The 19,441-nt window shown below is 37.0% G+C and overlaps 1 long non-coding RNA gene across 6 annotated transcripts in view; it reads right to left on the reverse strand.

Moving 5' to 3' along the window:
- Positions 1-19,441, reverse strand: part of LOC105498088 (uncharacterized) — a 68,292-nt gene that overhangs the window by 15,463 nt on the left and 33,388 nt on the right. The window contains exons 7-9 of one of the 6 annotated variants that reach the window (XR_011615852.1): positions 7,865-8,014; positions 7,206-7,312; positions 137-309 (exon numbers count right to left, since the gene is read on the reverse strand). The exons of 4 other annotated variants lie outside the window; for them this stretch is intronic. This is a non-coding gene — a long non-coding RNA (uncharacterized lncRNA). The remainder of the gene's footprint in view (positions 1-136; positions 310-7,205; positions 7,313-7,864; positions 8,015-19,441) is intronic. One more of the 6 variants, XR_011615856.1, reaches the window with a different exon arrangement.

Genomic DNA, 19,441 nt, shown 5'->3' on the forward strand with positions numbered 1-19,441 from the left:
GACTTAAGCATAAGACAATCTCACATGACCTAAGAAACAATACGTCAATCAGAAAGACAGGTAATTAGAAATGAAGCACAAAGAAAGGTACGTGATAGAGACAAATAAAGTGCCCTGTTAAACTGGAGGAGATTACTTTGCACTGATTCAGTAAGTCCTGTTGTCCTGATCTAGTAAGTATTACAATGTACAAGAAAAGCTCAGACTCCAGATTGTTGGCGGAATCCACACTAGCAGCATCTGCTCACTGGCTCTGACTCCCAGCTCCCCAAGCAGCTTATGGACGTCTTGGTTTCCCATGTGTTCTGTCTTTGGAAAGAGGATGCACTGGTTAGGGTAACAGAAATATCCAGTCCAGTTGACAAGTATACTTCTTACTGTCAATTAATAAATATGCATTCTGGACTCGTCTATTCATAGTTTATCACATCTGTTAGCAAGATTTTGCATCCCCAAGACAGGTCAGCTTTGGACATTATTTGATGAAGCATGAAGCCACTAGTCTCAGTCTCAGGGTCTGAGGGTCAGACTCAGAACCTTGGTGAACACACCAGGATAAAGCCAAACTGTGGGACCTCATCATTCATTCATTCATTCCTCAGCCATTAATTATTGTGCTGTACACTAAGGACATGCTGAGGATTGTCGTGGAAGACAAGCTGTCAGCCTCTGCTTGCCATATACATTCCCGTTTGAATTTTATGAAGATTCCACAAAAACCACATGTTTGAGTTCTCAAGTGCAATTATGCATGAGAATTACATATTGACTTTTTAAGAAACACAGATGATCCGCAATTTGGGGATAGGGTCCAGACATTTGTGTTTTTAAAAGCTCTGTGTGTGGTCTAATGAACAGCCAGGGTTGTGAGCAATTCAAAGGATTGTTCATTTGGATCAGCTAGACCAAAATTTCACTTTGCCTGTACTGTCTACACAGATCCAGAGATGATTATGAGTGGTTTCAGTAAAGATCCTGAAGGGGTTGTTTCAACACAAATAGAATGCAAAAAGAGGAGCATGGACATAAAAACTATAACTGGATACCAAGATGACAAGCCTCTTGTTGGCATAATGTGGCTTTATCTATTTGGAGCACAGCACTGAGCATGTCACTTGCGTGCTAAAAAACTGTAATAGATAATCTCTTTTTCTGATAAGTATTACAGAGAATCTGATGACACAAAATAAAAAAAAAAAACAGACCTCAGAAAATAACCACTGTTAACTGTTTCAACTTTTAGGCTTCCTTTATGCCCACGTAAACATGTGAATAGAGACAGAAGACACACTTCACAATTTCAAATCTTAACAGAAAGCTAAAATAATCAAGATGATGTAGCACTGACACAAGGATTGATCACGGGAATAAAATTTAAAGCCCAGAAATAAATCCATCCATCAATACACAATTGATTTTCAACAAGGGTGCCAGAACAATTCAATGGGATGAAATTAGAAATCAATAATGATAATAAGTTTGGAAAAATCACAAATCTGTGAAAACTTAAAAAGGTACTCTTCAACAACCAAAATGTCAAAGAAGAAATCACAGTGGAATTAGAAAACACTTTAAGATTTAAAAAAAAACCTTGAAAATACAACATACCTCATACCATAAACAAAAATTAGTTCAAAATGTATCAAAGACAAGATTGTAAGAGCTAAAACTAAAAAACTCTAAGAAAAACATAGCTGAAAACATTCATGAATGAAATTATTTGCTTATTAGGCAGTAATTTCTTAGATATGATATCTAAAACACAAACAACCAAAGAAAAAACAGATAAATTGGACTTCAACAAAATTAAAAACTTTTATGCAGCAAAGAACATTATCAAGAAAGTGAATGATGACCCAGGAAATGGAACAAAATATTTGCAAATCATACACCTTATAAGAGTCTACTATCCAGAAAATATACGGAGCTCTTATACCTAAATGATAAGAACACAAATAACTCAGTATTTTTAATGAGCAAATAATTTGAATAGACACACCTCAAATGATGTGGAAAAATATTTCACATCATTAGTTATTAAATAAATGAAAATCAAAGTCACAATGAGATACTTCTTTATATCTACCATGATATTATAATTTAAAAGTCACACAATACCAAATGCGACAAGCGTGTGGAAAAGTCAGAACCCTCATTTATTGCTGGAGGGAATGTGAAATGGTGCAGCCACATTGGAAAGCAATTTGGCAGTTTCTCAAAATGTTAATCACATAGCTTACACATGACCAAGCAATTCCACTCCCAGGTAAGCTTCCAACAAAATTGAAAACATATTTATATAAAAACATGACATTATTCATAATAAACAGGGTGAAAATAACTGAAATGTTCATCATCTAATGAATGACTGAACAAAATGTAGTATATGCATACAATGCAATATTTAATCTTTATTATTTTCTTCCTTCTGCTTGCTTTGGGTTTGGTTTGCTATTCTTTTTCTAGATTCTTAAATTGGAAGGTTAAGTTATTGATCTAAGATCTTTCTTTTTGTTTAACATAGGCATTAATAGCTATAAGCTGCCCTCTGCATACTGCTTTCAATATATCCTATAAGTTTTGGTATGTTGTGTTTTCAGACTTTTTCATCTCAAAGTATTTTCTAATTCCATTATTATTTCCTCTTTGACACTTTAGTTGTTGAAGAGTGCATTTTTAAATTTTCATAGATGTGTGATTTTTCCAAATGTCTTATTGTTACTGATTTCTAATTTCATTCCACTGGCTTTGGAGAACATACTTCGCATGATATCACACTTAAGTTTATTGAAGCTCATGAAATAAAGTTTTATGACCTAATATGTTGTCTTTTTGAAAGAACATTCCAGGTACAGTTGAAAAGAATGTGTGATTAGCTCAATAGCGAACAAGCAGTTCAAAAGAAGGAAGATGAATAGTTCAATAAACTTGTTAGGTCTACATGGTTTAGGGTATTCTATTGTCTTCTATTTTCTGAATAGATTTTCTAGTCATTATTGAAATTGTTTTATTAAAGTCTTTAATTGCTGTTGTTGAATTATCTATTCATACTTTCAATTCTGTCAGTTTTTGCTTCATCTTTTAAGGCTCTTTTGTTAGTTGCATGTATGTATGTTTATAAGTATTATGATTCTTTATTCCTACATTCTCACCTTTTTCATATCAAACAATTATTTTGTATGGTGTCATTTTAGTTCCCTTCTTATACTATATATTTTGCAGTTATTTTCTAAGTGGTTTTCCTAGGGATTACAATTGACATATTAATTTATACATATTTGGATTGTATTAATATCAGCTTAATATAAGCATTAATAATATAATATATTGCAGGATCTGGCAGCAGCCCACAATGCAACGGGGCTCTCTTTGTTCCCAGGTGGATCGGCAGGTTGAGAAATAATAGACACACACAAGACAGCAAAAGCTGGGTCCAGGGGGGTCACCGCCTTCTGGTCTCGCGGTGCCAGCAATGCACTGGATATGCCAGCATTTATTATTAAGTTTACTGAGGGTGGGGGCAGGTTAGTGAGGGATTTAGGGTCATTTGATTATGAGGTGAGATGGTCACATGGGGATGAAGTAATTCTTTAACATAACATCTGTATGCAAAAGTACAGTATACAGAGGTAAGAATTTACAATATAGTGTGTGCATCAGTAATTTCTAACAGAGCCTTAAAACAGGAATACAGTCTTTCCATAACCTATGATTAGTAAGATATTAATCAGCAGTAACAGTTGCAGCAAAAGCTGGTTGCAAACAATTCATAGAAATAGGACGTGAAGTTAGACAGCCGATTAGACCAGAATTTCTCAGAAGGGAGTATGCCTTAACTCTAAAGAGGCCTAGAGGAGTCGCAGCAAGATGAGGGCATTTATAGCCCTATCTTATCCATATGGACCAGCCCCCCCCCCCCCATGCATCCATTTATAGGCTCTCCACAAGGGTCGCATTCCATTACCAGAGCTATGAACATCTGCTTTTCTGGGATAGGAATCTTGGTGATGTGAAACCTCCCTGACTGCACGTCCATTCATAGGCTCTCTGCAAGGGGAAGCACATCACGTGCTGTTGGCTCATTCTGGCAGTCCAACCTGGCATTGTCTTTACACAATTCTGCATGCAATTTTGTATTTACAATAATCAGGAGCATTTCATCTTTTATTCCATAGCAATAGTTTCAGGGGGTCTCCCTACAACAATATATAATATTTAAATAACAGAACTCATTTAATTGTTCTGAATTTAAGGTCAACATATTAAAATGCATAATATATTACAACCAAATGTAAAACATAACTGAAGAAGAAAAGATACAATGCACAAAATTAATTTTTTTAATAAATGTAGAAAGGGTTATCCTTAACTGGAGATTGTCTCTCCCTCTCTCCCTTGAAGTTCTCAAAAGATCGTCAACCATTTTTTCACACTTACATATTTTAGGATAGAGAGGTAGTCAAGCCTTCTTTGCTCTTCTCTGTTGTATCCAAATCACAGTTTCTCCACAAACTGTTTGATACCCAGTCCTTTGAGGATATATCTGACTATATCACACTCTACACCTCCTTATTGCAGTCATCTATCTACCAACCTCCTGGTCATTTCTCACCAAAATCAAACTCAGACATTTTCTCTAGCCAAATTCCTGTACTCACCCTGCATGGCATCAGCACCCATGCATGCATCAACTAGGATACTTGGCTGCAAATAACCAGCTCTGATTCGGGGTCAGGAAGTCACCACTAGCACTGCTGGCTGCAGAGTCATGCCATACCTTCTAAATGCACATTGATTCAAGAAAAATCAAAGACCAACACCTTTTCTCCCAATACCCACAGATATAGAGAGACACATGTGGGCCTCTGCTATGGCAGAAAATCCAGTGACACCATCACTGTCCTTAACACAGAAGACCAGAAAAAGCAAAAGGGTGACTTCTGCCTCACTTCCAACCTCCAATCCCACCTCTGACAATGAAGCTTAAATCACTTTCAGAGCCCCAGCTGCCACAGAACCTGGTAAATGTGGGGTTTGCTTTACTGCCTCCAGGGTAGAGGAACTCCACTGAGTACCTGCTCACCATATCTACCACACCTCTTTTACTACCCTGCTAAAATCCCATGGATAAGCACATCGAACATTCCAGCCAGGCTCCTAAATAACTCTGTTTCACTACCACCAGGTCTTACCTAGTTAGCAAATCATGAACCTTGTATTGATCCAACCTCTGCACAACACTCACACTGCCTGACAGAATCACCAGTCTTCTGGATGATCTATCACAAATTCACAATACCTAACCACAACAAAATGTTAACACCATTCAACAACCAGTTAGGTGCATGACAGCTAAAGATAATATAAACTAATAATAGCCAGCACATATTGAGTGCTTCCTATGCGCCAAGACTCTCCAAAGCATTCTGCAGGTTTTAATTCATCTAATCCTCATAAGCACTCTGTGAGATAGATGTCACTATCCCCGTTTACAGATTTTAAAGGAAGAGACATAGAAAGACTAAGTCATTTCTCAAGTCCTCACAGCTGGGAAGTATCAGAACCAGGATTTAAATCCGGGTAGTTTGAATCCAGAGCCCACACTTTCATCATTCTGTTGACTGCCTCTCACATTCTCTCAAACTTCCATCTGCTGTGGACTGAATTGTGTTACCCTCCCCTCCCAAAATTCTTATGTTGGATCCCTAAAGCCCAATGTGATGGTGTTTGGAGATCAGAACTTTGTGAAGTAAGTAGGTTAGATGAGATCGCAAGGGTGGAGTCTTTATGATGGGATTAGTGTTCTACAATAAGACGAATATATCGACCTCTCTCTCTCTCTCTCTCTCCCCCCACGCCCCGCCCCTCACCCACCCCCATCACTCTCTAGCCACCTTGTGAGCACACGGTGAGAAGGCAGCCATCTGCAAGCCAGAAAGAGAGACCTCACCAGAACCCAACCATGCTGGCTCCCTGATCTTGGATGTACAGCCTCCAGTCTGTGGTGTTCTGTCATGGCAGCCTGAGCAGACTAAGACACTAACCTACCTTATCACTCATGGTAAATGACAGAACCTCCCATTTTTCAGAAAAAAATGAACAGTAGAAAGTAATGTCTTCAAGTTCTTACCAGTACACTTCCTACTGACCTGCCTTTATATTCATCTGTCCTAATTCTCTCCTGTCCCCACACAAAGCAGTGTGCTCCTGTTGTCTAAAGTGAGTGCCTTCTCCCGTGGTTCAAGTCCCTTTTCCTCCCACTGTTTCAGGAACACCGATCTCTAACGCAGTTCCCCTTTCTCTGGTGTGTTCCATGGACCCTGCTCACTCCTTTGCTGCAGCCCTTAAACATTCTCAGGACTCTCCCCTCTCAGCATCCCCTTAACCTCACCCTGCAACTATCTCCTGTTTCTTCATCTTCCATGTCACAGCTGCACTTGTACACTTGCTCCAAGACCCTCACTCGTCCGACTTCCTCCACCAGCAAGTACCCCTGAGAACTCCACCGGGTGACCAGGAACCGCCCAGCATTTGACACTGTTGACTCCTTTCTCTGTCTCTTTCTGAGAACTGTCTTCCTTGGTGTCCCTGATATCACTCTCTCCTGAATCCTCCCTCCACCATTCTCAGGCTCCTTTGCTGCCTCCTCTTTCTGCACCTCCACCCTCCCCTCAAGCACTGGGTCTTGTCATGAGCCCATTTTCATCTCATATTTTACATTCTTACTAGGACATCTACTTCCCTGCCTTCAACGATCATTCCCATGCTGCTAATGCCCATGTCTGTATCTCCACCCCCTACCCTCTGCCTAGCATCAGACCCTGCATTCAGCTCTCTACTAGACGTCTTCATTGACGCCTCAAGCTCAGTGTGTTCACTGCTGTGTTTATCTTTACCTTCTAGTCTATTTCTGTGTTCTCATTCTCAGCAAATGACCCCATCCAGGAGCCTGGGTATTACCCTTGGCTCCTTCCTCTCCTGACCCCCTGGGGCAGTTGATCAAGGACCTAGAATGTGTCAGATCCATTGCCAAGCACCTCACATGCAATGGTTTCATTTTATTGTCATAATCTTAAGAGAGAGGAAAGAAATAATTAAACTTCGGCTGTTTCTAGCACCTATTGGTGAGAACATTGTAGCAGAGCTCCCTAAGCCATCACACACCATCTCAGCTTCCCCACATTTTGTGGCATTTTCTTCCTCACCTCTGTTCCTAGGCCCAGACCAGCTCATGGGCCCTTTTGATGTTCTTCACTTGTCCCTTATCACACTATTTTGCAACATGGTAGGTTCTTTGTTTTATCATATGGAACTTGGAGGAAAAAAAAGATGCATTATTTGTTACAGAAAATGAAAGCAGAAGCTATTATTGTGTGTATTATCTGGCAATAAACTGGTATTTGTCTCATGGGAAAAGTTAGAATAGTTTCAGGTGATTTAACTGGTCCTGCAAAAAGATATTAAAAACTATCCTCTTCTCTCGCCGGTCCCCATCACTACCTCTATTCCTCATGCAAACAAGGTAACCTGTTTTTTGCTCAATTTTTAATGCAAACAAAAAAAATTGTCTGGTTTGTCTCTTCCCTTCAATCTCCCCAGCTTAGCCTTCAGTTCCACCTGTAGTATTCAGATTCCCAGAGATCAGAGGGGAACCAGAAAAATTTATTATCCCTCATCCCCAGCCTCTTCAAAGAACACACATACATGTACCACAAACACATGAATGTGTAAATACATACAAACACACAACCCACACACACCAGCTTCCAGTCAGGCCACTGTGTGTGAATTATAACTGAGATCATCCCAAACTATGAAGATTATATGTTAAACAAGGATTCTAAGTACCCGAGGACATAGTCACCTACTAGATGAGTTAGGGAGCAGCATTTCTCCCTAAATTGTTCAAGTACGTGTTCTGAATGTGGCTCCTTCCCCTTTAGGGTTCCAGAAGTTCAGCCTTGCTGGTGGGCAAGAAGCAGGTATTTTTCTTTCCAGGGTACACTGAGATGCACTATAATAGACAGTAATATTTTCCAAATAATCCATGGAGGAAGTGCCCCCAACTTGAATGGAAAAATGGTTCCTATTTTCAATTTATACCGAATGGTAAGGGAGACAGATGAGATTGCAGGTGAGTACACAAGTCCATGATCAGTGCTACAAAGCTTAACAGGGCTACATGCCACCACAGCCCTGTCCTCCCCTCTAGTCCATTTTAGAGGCCTGTAGAGATTATCTTCCTCTCTGCACACTCGTTCGAGGACCTCAAATGTGAGAATCCAATGTTTTCCCTATGTTAGATGTGAGGCCTGGTGGAAAGTGATCAGATCACGGTGGCAGATGCCTCATGAATGGTTTAGTACCATCCCTTTGGTGATAAGTGACTTCTCACTCAACTAGTTTGGGACCTCCCCCTTCTCTCTCTCTTGCTCCTGCTCTAGTCATGTGACATGCGGGCTCTCTATCACCTTCTGCCATGATTGTAAGCTTCCTAAGGCCACAGTAGAAGCAGATGCCAGCACCATGCTTCCTATAAAGTTTGCAAAACCATAAGCCAATTAAACCTCTTTTCTTTATAACTTATCCAGTCTTAGGTATTCCTTTAATTCAACACAAGAATGGCCTAGTACATCTTACTAAGCTCATTTGTTGGTTCTAGAAGGTTTTCTACGTAGAGAAACATGTTATCTACAAATAACAATGGATTTTCTCCACTGTCCAATCTATATAACTTTGTCTCTTTTTCTTGCCTTACTGCACTTGATAGAACTTGAAGTACAATGTTAAATAGAAGTGGTGAGATGGCATATTTTTATTGTTTCATTCATTTCTACTCTTTACTATTTGCTTTCTTCTACTCGATCTGGGTTTTTACTTTTATTTTTTTTCTCTATTCGGAATCTGCAAATTTAAATTCTAATGAGACATTTCTTCTTATCTAATGTAAGCCTTTAATCCTACCAGTTTCCCTTTAAGCACAGATTCAGCTTCATCCCACTAGTTTTATACATTATATTTTCATTTTCATTTAGCTCAGATACGTTGTAACTTCCTTTCAGACTCCCTCTTTGAACCACTGAATGCTTAGAGATATCTTATATAATTTCTAAGTGTTTGGAGATATTTCTGTTATCTTTCTGTTATAAAGTTGTAGTCTAATTCTATTATAATCAGAGAATATGGCTTACATTATTTCAAATCTTTGAAATTTGTCACATTTGTTTTGTGACCCAGGATAGGACATATCTTAGTGAACTTCTCATGTGCCATTGAAAAGAATGTGTTTTTTGCTGTTATTGGGTGGGGTGTTTTATTAATATTAATTGTGTCTAGGTGGTTGATGGTGGCATTCAATTCTATATTCCTGCTGATTTTCCCTCTAACAGTTCAAAGAAGTGTTAAAATCTCTTACTATAATGGTGGGTTTCTGTATTTCTATTTTAAGTTTTGTCAGGTTTTGCTTCATTTTTTGAACCTCTGTTTTCAGTGCATGCACATTTAAGATTGTGGTCTCCCATTGGTGAGATAACTTGTTCATCATTAGGTGATGTCCCTCTTTTTCCCTCATTGTGCTATAAAGTTTACTTTCTCTGATACTAATTAGCCATTTCAGCTTTTTAAGGGAAATTTTGTGTTTTTATTAATACAGCAAGTTGTATATACTTTGGGGTACATGTGATATTTTGACACATGTATACAATATGTAATGATCAAACCGTGTTAACTGGGATATCCATCACCTCAAACATTTGTCTTTTCTTTCTGTTGAAAACATTGAAAGTTTTCTCTTCTAGCTATTTTGAAATATACATCAAACTATTGTTAGCTCTAATTTCTATATTACACTATCAAATACTAGAAATTATTCCTTCTATCTGACTGCATTTTAGTGTCCATTAACCAACTTCTCTTTTTTCCCTCATTCCCCTTCCTTTCCCAGCTTCTGGTAACTATCATTCTACTCTCTACCTCCGTGAAATACACTTTATAACCTCTTACACATGAGTTAGACCATGCAATAATTATCTTTCTGTACCTGATTTATTTTACTTGATATGATGACCCCAGTTCTATCCGTGTTACTGAAAATGACAGGGTTTCATTCTTTCTTATGGATGAATAATAACCTACTGTGGATATATACCACATTATCTGTTCATCTGTTGACAATCTGTTGACAATTCCATATGTTATCTATTGTGAATAGTGCTGCAATAAACTTGAGAGTGCAGATGCCTCTTTGGTATATTGATTTCCCTTCTTTTGAATATACACCAGGCAGTGGGATTGTTGGATCTCATGGTAGATCTCTTTTAAGCTTTTTGAAAAACCTCCATACTGTTCTCCATAGTGGCTATGCTAACTTACATTCCTATCAACAGTGCACAAGTGTTTTCCTTTCTCCACATCCTTGCCGTCGTTTACTACTTTTTGTCTTTTTGATAATAGCCATTCTAACTGGGGTAAAATAATATCTCACTGTGTTTTTGATTTGTATTTCCCTGATGACTAGTGATGTTGAGTGTTTTTTCATATACTTGTTGGTGATTTGTATGTCTTCTTTTGAGAAATGTCTATTCAGGTTATGATTTATTTTTAATCAGATTATGTATTTGTTTTACAATTGAGTCATTTGCATTCCTTATATATTCTGGTATTAATCTCCTGTCAGGTGGATAGTTCGCAAATGTTTTCTCTCCTTCTGTAGGTTGCCTCTTCACTTTGTTTTATTTGCTGTGAAGAAGCTTTTTATCTTCATAAAATCCCATTTGTCTATTTTTGTTTTAGTGACTTGTGCTTCTGAGGCCTTACCAAAAAATCTACGCCCAGAGCAATGTCCTGGAGTGTTTCCCTAATGGTTCAGTAATTGCATAGTTTCAGTTCTTACACTTAAATCTTTAATACATTCGGAGTTGATTTTTGTATATGGCAAATGATGGGAATCTAGTTTCATTCTTCTGTATATGAATATTCAATTCTTCCAGCACCATTTATTAAGGAGACCATCATTTCCCAAATATATATTCTTGGTGCTTTTTTGAAAATGAGTGGGCTGTAAATGTGTAGATTTACTTCTGGATTATCTGTTCTATTCTATTTGTCAATGTGTATCTCTTTATGTGAGTACTACCCGGTTTTGGTTACTATAGCTTTGTAGTAAATTTTGAAGTCAGATAGTGTGAAGTCTTCAGCTTTGTTCTTTTTGCTCCAGATTGCTATAGCTATTCAAGGTCTCTTGTGGTTCTATGCAAATTTGAGGACTTTTTTTCTTCTTATAGTTCAGTAGTTTTTGAATACAGGTAGTTTTGGGCTACATGGATAAGTTCTTTAGAAGTGAATTCTGAAATTTTAGTGCACCCATCACCCGAGCAGTGTACACTGTATCCAATAAATAATTGTTTATCCCCCACCCACCTCTAGACCATCTCCCCTGAGTCCCTAAAGTCTATTATATCACTCTTGAGCCTTTTCATCCTCATAGGTTAGCTCCCACTTATAAGTGAAAACATACGATATTTGGTTTTCCATTTCTCAGTTAATTCATTTAGAATAATGGCCTACAGCTCCATCGAAGAAGTGCAAAAGACATTATTTTGTTCCTTTTTATGGCTGAGTAGTATTCCATGTTATATATATTATATATATCATGTATATATGTACATATAAATGTGTATGTGTATATATATGTGTATATATGTGTGTATATATGTAAAACATTTTCTTTATCTACTCATTGGTTGGTTGATGGGCACTTAGGTTGGTTCCATATCTTTGCAATTGCAAATTGTGCTGCTATAGACATGTGTGCGCAAGCATCTTTTTCATATAGTGACTGCTTTTCCTCTGGGTAGATACCCAGTAGTGGGATTGCTGGATCGAATGGTAGATCTGCTTTTAGTTCTTTAAGGAATCTTTATGTTGTTTTCCATAGTGGTTGCACTAATTTACATTGCCACCAGCAGTTTAAAAGTGTTCCCTTTCACTACATTCATTCTAACATCTATCATTTTTTGACCTTTTAATTATGGCCATTCTTACAAGGGTAAGGTGGTATCTCACTGTGGTTTTAATTTGCATTTATCTGATGATTAGTGATGTTGAATATTTTTTCATATGTCTGTTGGCTATTCGTATATCTTTTTTTGAGAAATGTATATTCATATTCTTTCCCTATTTTTTGATGTGATTATTTGTTTTTTTCTTGCTGATTTGTTTGAGCTGCTCGTTGATTCTGGATACTAGTCCTCTGTTGGATGCACAGTTTGCGAATGTTTTCTCCCACTCTGTGGGTAGTCTGTTTGCTGATTATTTCTGTTGTTATGCAGAAGTTTTTAGTTTAAGTCCTATTTATTTATTTTTTGGTTTTGTTGCATTTGCTTTTGGATTCTTAGTCATGAATTATCTGCCTAAGCTAATGTCTAGAAGAGGTTTTCTGATGTTATCTTCTAGAATTTTTTATGGTTTTAGGTTTTAGATTTAAGTCTTTGATCCATCTTGTATTAGGCGAGAGATGAAGATCCAGTTTCATTCTTCTGCATGTGGCTTGCCCATTTTCTCAGCACCATTTATTGAAAGGTCGTCCTTTCCCCAATTTATATTTTTGTATGCTTTGTTGAAGGTCATACAATATTGAAGGGTGTCCTTTCCCCAGTTTATGTTTTTGTATGCTTTGTTGAAGATCAGTGGACTATATTTGGCTTTATTTCTGGGTTCTCTATGCTGTTCCATTGGTCTATGTGCCCATTTTTATACAAGTACCATGCTGTTTTGGTAACTATAGCCTTGTATAATTTGAAGTCTGGTAAGGTGATGCCTCCGGATTTGTTCTTTTTGCTTAGTATTGCTCGGCTATGCAGGCTCTTTTTTGATTCCATGTGAATTTTAGGATTTTTTTTCTAGTTCTATGAAAAATGGTGATAGTATTTTGATGGGAATTGCATTTAATCTGTAGATTGCTTTGGACAGTATGGTCATTTCATAGTATTGATTCTTCCCATGTATACGCATGGGATATGTCTCCATTTGTTTGTGTCATCTATTATTTCTTTCAGTAGTGTTTTATAGTTTTCCTTGTAGAGATCTTTCATTTCCTTGGTTAAGTATATTTCTAGGTGCTTTATTTATTTCTTGTATTTGTTATAAAAGGGACCAAGTTCTTGATTTGATTCTGAGGTTGGTCATTGTGGGTGTATAGCAGTGCTACTGATCTGTGTACATTGATTTTGTAACCCAAGTCTTTACTAATTCGTTTATCAGATCTAGAGCTTTTTGGATGAGTCTTTAGGGTTTTCTTGGTATGCAATCATATGGTGAACAGCAATAGTTTGACTTTCTCTTTTCCAACTTGGATGCCCATTATTTCTTTCTCTTCTGTGAATGCTAGGATGAGGATTGTTTTTATATATTTCTGTGAAGAATGTCATTGGTATTTTCATAAAAATTCCATTGAATTTGTAGATCATTTCAGGCATTACAGACATTTAACAAGATTAATTCTTTCAATTCATGAGCATGTACTATCTTTCCATTTTGCGGGTCCTCTTCAATGATTTTCGTCAGCGTTTCATATTTTTCCTTGTAAAGATCTTTCACTTCTTTGGTTTAATTGATTTCTAGGTATTTTATATTCTTTGTATCTATTGTTAAGTGAGTTTTTTTTTAATTTATTTTTTAGATTGGGTGCGATTAGCAGGTAGAAATTCTACTGATTTTTATAGGTTGATTTTGTATTCTGCAACTTTACTAAACTTGTTTATCAATTCCAAGAGTTTTTTTGTGGAGTCTTTATTTTTTTCTTAATATAAGATCATGTTATCTGCAAACAAGGGAGATTCAACTTCTTTCAGTTTGGATGCCTGTTCTTTTATTCACTTGCTTAATTGTTCTGGTTAGAACTTTCAGTCCTATATTGACTAAAAGTGGTGAATATAGGCTTCATTGTCTGCCTCCAGATATTAGTAGAAAGGCTTTCAATTTTTTCTGTTCAGTTTAATATTAGCTATAGGCTTGTTATATGGCTTTTATTGCATTGTAATATGTTCCTTCTATACCCAATTTGTTGAGGGTTTTTATCATGAAGAAGTGTTGAATTTTATCAAATGATTTTCGGCATCTATTATAATCATCCTACTTTTTTTCCTTCATTCTGTTGATATAATGTTATCATGTTTATTGATTTGCATATAGTGAACTATCTTTGCATCCCTGGGGTGTATCCTACTTGACTATGGTGAATGATCTTTCTAATGTGTTGCTGAATTCTGTTTGCTAGTATTTTGTTGTGGATTTTGCATTTATGTTCATCAGAGATGTTGGCCTATAATTTTCTTTTATTGTTGTTTCTTTTTCTGGTTTTTATATCAGAGTATTTCTGGCCTTCTCAAATGAGTTTGGTTGTATTCCCTCCTCTTTGATTACTGAAATAGTTTGAGTAGAATTGGTATTAGTTCTTCTTCAAATGTTTTGTGGAATTCAGCAATAAATCCATCAGGTCTTTTGATTTTCTTTGATGGGAGAAGTTTTATTACTGCTTCCATCTCATTACTTCTTACTGATCTACTGTGGTTTTCTGTTTTTTTATGGTTCAATCTTGGTGCCCCTTTTGCTATATAACACAGATTCTAATATGTTGTGCTTCTATTTTCATTTTTTTCAATAAGTGTTTAAATTTCTTAATTGATTCATTGAACCATTGTTCTATCAGAAATATGTTGTCTAATTTCCAGGTTTTTGTGCAGTTTTCAAAGTTTCTCTTGTTATTTCTAGTTTTATTCCATTGAGGTCAGAAAAGATATTTGATATAATTTCTACTTTTTCAGATTTGTTAAGACATGTTTTGTGATCTAAAATATGGTCTATCCTACAGAATGTTTCACGTGCTGGTGAGAAAAATCTGTATTTGGCAGCAGTTGGATGAAATGTTCTGTAAATGCGTGTTAGGTCCAATTGGCCTAGAATATAGTTTAACACTGATGTTTCTTTGTTGATTTTCTGCCTGGAAGATCTGCTTATGGCCATAAATGGGATGTTGGAGCGCTCTACTATTATTGTGTTGCAGTCTATTTTTATTTCTCTATTATCTATCTCTTAACAGATTATTACTATAACAATCACATTTTAACATTTCTTATGGAATAGGTCTGATAAATTTCTTTACTTTTGGGGGCCAGAAGGGGTTCTGGGAAAGTCTTTGTCTCCTTTATTCCTGAAGGATAACTGTGCATGGCACAGTATTCTTGGTTCTTTTTTTTTTTTTTTTCTTTAGCATGCTGAATATATCATCCCATTCTCTTTTGGCTTGTAAACTTTCTGCTAAGAAGTCTGCTGCCAGGTGTACTGGATTTCCCTCATATGTTATTTGCTTTCTTCTCTCACTGCTTTCAGGATCTTCTTTTTTGGTTATAATTTGTCTTGTGGCATTATAATTTGGGTTGAATCTGATTGGAATCTTTGACCTTCCTATAACTGAATATATAGATAGATCAATATCTGGATATATCTATCTAATTATCATCATCATCTATTACTTATCTATATCTAGCTTTTCAAGGTTTGAAAACCCTTCCACTATTATTTATTTAAATAATAACACTACACTATAATAACACAATAATAATACCACTTTGCCTTTCTCTAGTTCTCTTTTTAACTTGAATAACCTGAGTATTTGCTTTTGATGTTGTCTCATAGATACCATAAGCTTTGTTTATTCCTTTTAATTATTTCTTTTTTTTCTCCTCTGACTGTGTACTTTCAAATAAACTGTCTTCAAACTCACCGATCTTTCTGTTTGATCAATTCTGTGATAATCTCCACTGCATTTTTTGTTTCATTTATTGCATTTTCAGCTCCAGGGATTATTGTTTTTTATTATTTCAATCTCTCTATTAAATTTCTCTGATAAATTTATAAATTCATTCTCTGTGTTTTCCTGAATTTTTTTGAGTTTCCTTAAAACAGCTATTTTGGATTCTTTGTCTTAGAAATCACACATCTCCATTACTTTAGGGTCAGTTTCTGGTATCTTATTTTGTCTCATTGGTGAGGTCATATTTCTCTGAAGTTTCTTGATATTTGTGGAAGTTCAACAATGTGTGCAGATTAAGATATTAAGTATTTGTTTTAAAATAAAAAAGCCACAGTCTGGCTTTTTGTGTGCCTGTCCTTCTTCAGAGGTCCTTCTAGGCATTCTAAGTTTTCTGACAGTTGTGTCCCTGACCCTGTGACCACTGCAGTTTTCTCAGCAATAAGAAGATTTTCTAATCTCAGGCTTTCTGTGAGTCTCATGAGGACTCTGATACAGCTTTCCAACCCAGGTGGATCTGGAGAAAACCCAAGGAAGGTACTGGGCTGCATGAAAACACTGGTCAGGGACCTTGGGCCAAAAGTCTGCCCTGGTGAGCCTTGAGTGGCATCCCTCTCCCAGCAAGTTCCTGCACAGCTGAGATAGCTCCCCGATTGCAATAGGAAGTGCCAGAGCTGAGACTGAGACCCCTCAGGATCCTCTGTAGTACAGAGCCTGGAGAGCCTGTGTCATTCATCCAGTCAGATATGCATATTTTAGCAGGTCTGAGAACATATGAGATAGTTCCCCATCTGTAGCAAGAGGAACCAGAGCTGAGACTGGCCCCCCTTGGGATCTGGTATAGGACAGAGGCTAAGGAGCCCATTGGTAAAGGTTAAACTCCCAGGCTATGAGGTATGGGTGAATCTTCCTCTGGGTCCTTATATAAGTAGTTCTGACGCCGGACCTCAGCTGAAGAAGGCTGTAGCAGGGCAACCAGGCAACTTTCAGGTTCACTGCCAAGACTGATGTCAGCAAACAGATGAACCTTTCTGCCAAGGCACTGGTGTGCACAATTTTTTCTCAGGCCCTTGACAGGTAGTTTTGCTTGCAAACTCAAGACCAAACAGAAAAGTAATCAACCCCCTGGGGCACTGGATTATTTTGGGGCTTGAACCCAGAAGAAATACTGGCAAGGCAGATCAGCCACCTGGATATCTGTCTGCACTCTCAAAATTTCCTTCTTAGATCTTTAGCTCCACTGGGCTTTTACAAACTCCTATCTATGAGCAGAATATCTTCTATTCTGCCATCTTGGTGACATCACTTTGATCAGTTTCAGCTTTCTTTGAACAAGTGTTTGCATAGTACATCTTTCTTTTTTTTCTCCTCTTACTTTTAACCTACTGATACCATTAATTTTAAAGCCAAGCAAGGTGGAGAATTGTGGTTGTGAGTGTCCAGTTGCCAGACTGCTCCTCCAGCTAAGGTATTCCCTCCACCACCCTCTGCCCTCTTCCTGTTTCTCCTCCACCTAAATGTCCATGTCGAAAAGCCCTACATAAATTACATTACCCCATTATTCATAGAGGACCTTTCTTTTTCTTGACTACTGATTTTCCGAGATCCTCTCTCTCAAACCTCTTTCTTCCCAGTTTATCTCCCATTCTCATTTATGTCTCAGTCAAAATATCATGTTTTATTTTTCTTGCTGTCATAAGGGTCCACTCAGCCCTAGATAGTGCCTAGTTGCCCAGCTGTAGCCAGTGTACTGCAATGACAATTATTTCCTTTGGGTTGATGTTTCAGGACTAGACTCAAGGGAGAGAAGACATGTGGGTAAGGGACTAGGAGTTGAGGATTGGAGGAGTCTCCTCACCACTTCAGCCCTGCTGATGTTCTCAAGACAAGAATGATGACAACAAGTGATGTTGATTTTACTCATCAAAGTTGATTACCATTGACAGAGACCAAAGACATATTGCTTGTCATGTCACAAAGACACAGGCCAAAACATATTCAAGAGCTAGAGAAACAAATTCCACCTCTCTAGGTAAACAGCTACAAAGTCACATTGCAAATATATGGATTCAGGGAAGAGAAGAATTTGTGGCCATTTTTATAATCTACCATGGGTCCTGAAGAGTTGAATGTAGTCTGGACAAATTAGTTAACATAATAGAGAGGTGACCCTATTGTGAATGGGGCTAACATTGAACTTGTTATGAAATTTAAATTCAAGATGGTAATGTTTTGTAATGACAGATAACTTAAATCTCATTATATTATTCACCAGACTCACTCTGCACCAAAGAGTTAAAAACAGAACATATCTCAAACTCAGTAATTAAAACCATGAGTTAGATATATTCCTGAGGTTAGAAGCACAGAAGCGTTAGCACTTTACTTGATGAATTAGATGCAAAGTATGCCGATCAACTATACATGAATTTTAGGTGGCTTGCTTGTGGCATGGTGAATTGAAAAAAAAAATAACTCTTTCATTTCACCCAATGAACAAACTTGGTCTTGGCTCCTTACCAAAGATTAGATCAAATACTTGGCCTTTTTACTGAACAATACAACCCATTTAAACACTTTGAATCTTTCTCAGATAAACATTTATGAATAATTACCGAAAATTATAATCCTATTCACTGAAATCAGTTTCCAGAAATAAAAGGATTGAATTATATATCCTAAATTGCTGAATTGAAAAGTGAATTCAGAAAGTAAAAATCTAAAAATAAACCAGCATGGTTGAATTGACTTTTTTCAATTAATATTGATAGCGGGACTGAAGAGTTACAAATAGCAATAATTATAGAAGTAGGGAAGACAATACTGAAAAACAATATGGCAATGTAGGAATGCCAGAAATCTACAAATATCTCAGAAGAAGCTATCCTAAATATAAAACTATTGTGTAAAGTTTCTATCCATGGGCAGAGTGCCTACATTTGCAAACAGCAATTTGCCTTTATAAAACAATAAACTAAATATCGCAACCATTTAAAGGATACAAAGCTGAATCCTGTGTTGCACATACACTGTGAAATGTAAGTTTTGCCGCTGATTTCTTGGTGCAAAAGAAGAGATGTCAACTTTTTAGTCCCCAGTTCAGAAATAATAAATAATAAAGGAAAAATTAAAAATTAATTGTGTCTGCATTCCAATTTGTATTTTTCAAATGTGAATTTAAAATATAACCTCCAACCAGTGTTTGTATTATGTTACACACATACCCAATAGTTCAGCAAAAATAATCAAATTTTATTAAATTTTGGCAGTTAGTTTTTCTCCCACATTACTTTCTTCATTCTACATTGCCTATCTGGCTCCCATAGGTTTTGAATTTACAGCCCCTGAAATAGGCTGAGCCAGATTAAAACTGATGCCAGGGGCACCAATCTACAAAAAGTAATCAAACCAGGGTGAATCGGTAAAATGTAAACTTCCTCCTCTCCCATGAAGTGAAGCTGACCATCCAGTTTAATTTTGTAAATACACCTCTCTAAAGTGTTTCTCTGTTGAGTGTTTTTGTGATGTGCAGTTCCAGCTAAAAATGAGTAGTTATAGACAAAATTTGGAAGCCATCAAATGCTTAGCTTAATGTTGTTTACCAGCGGATGCGTGATTTTACTTTAGCACCTA

This window comes from Macaca nemestrina, chromosome 1 (assembly GCF_043159975.1).
Source record: "Macaca nemestrina isolate mMacNem1 chromosome 1, mMacNem.hap1, whole genome shotgun sequence".
In the NCBI taxonomy this organism is placed as follows: Eukaryota; Metazoa; Chordata; class Mammalia; order Primates; family Cercopithecidae; genus Macaca; species Macaca nemestrina.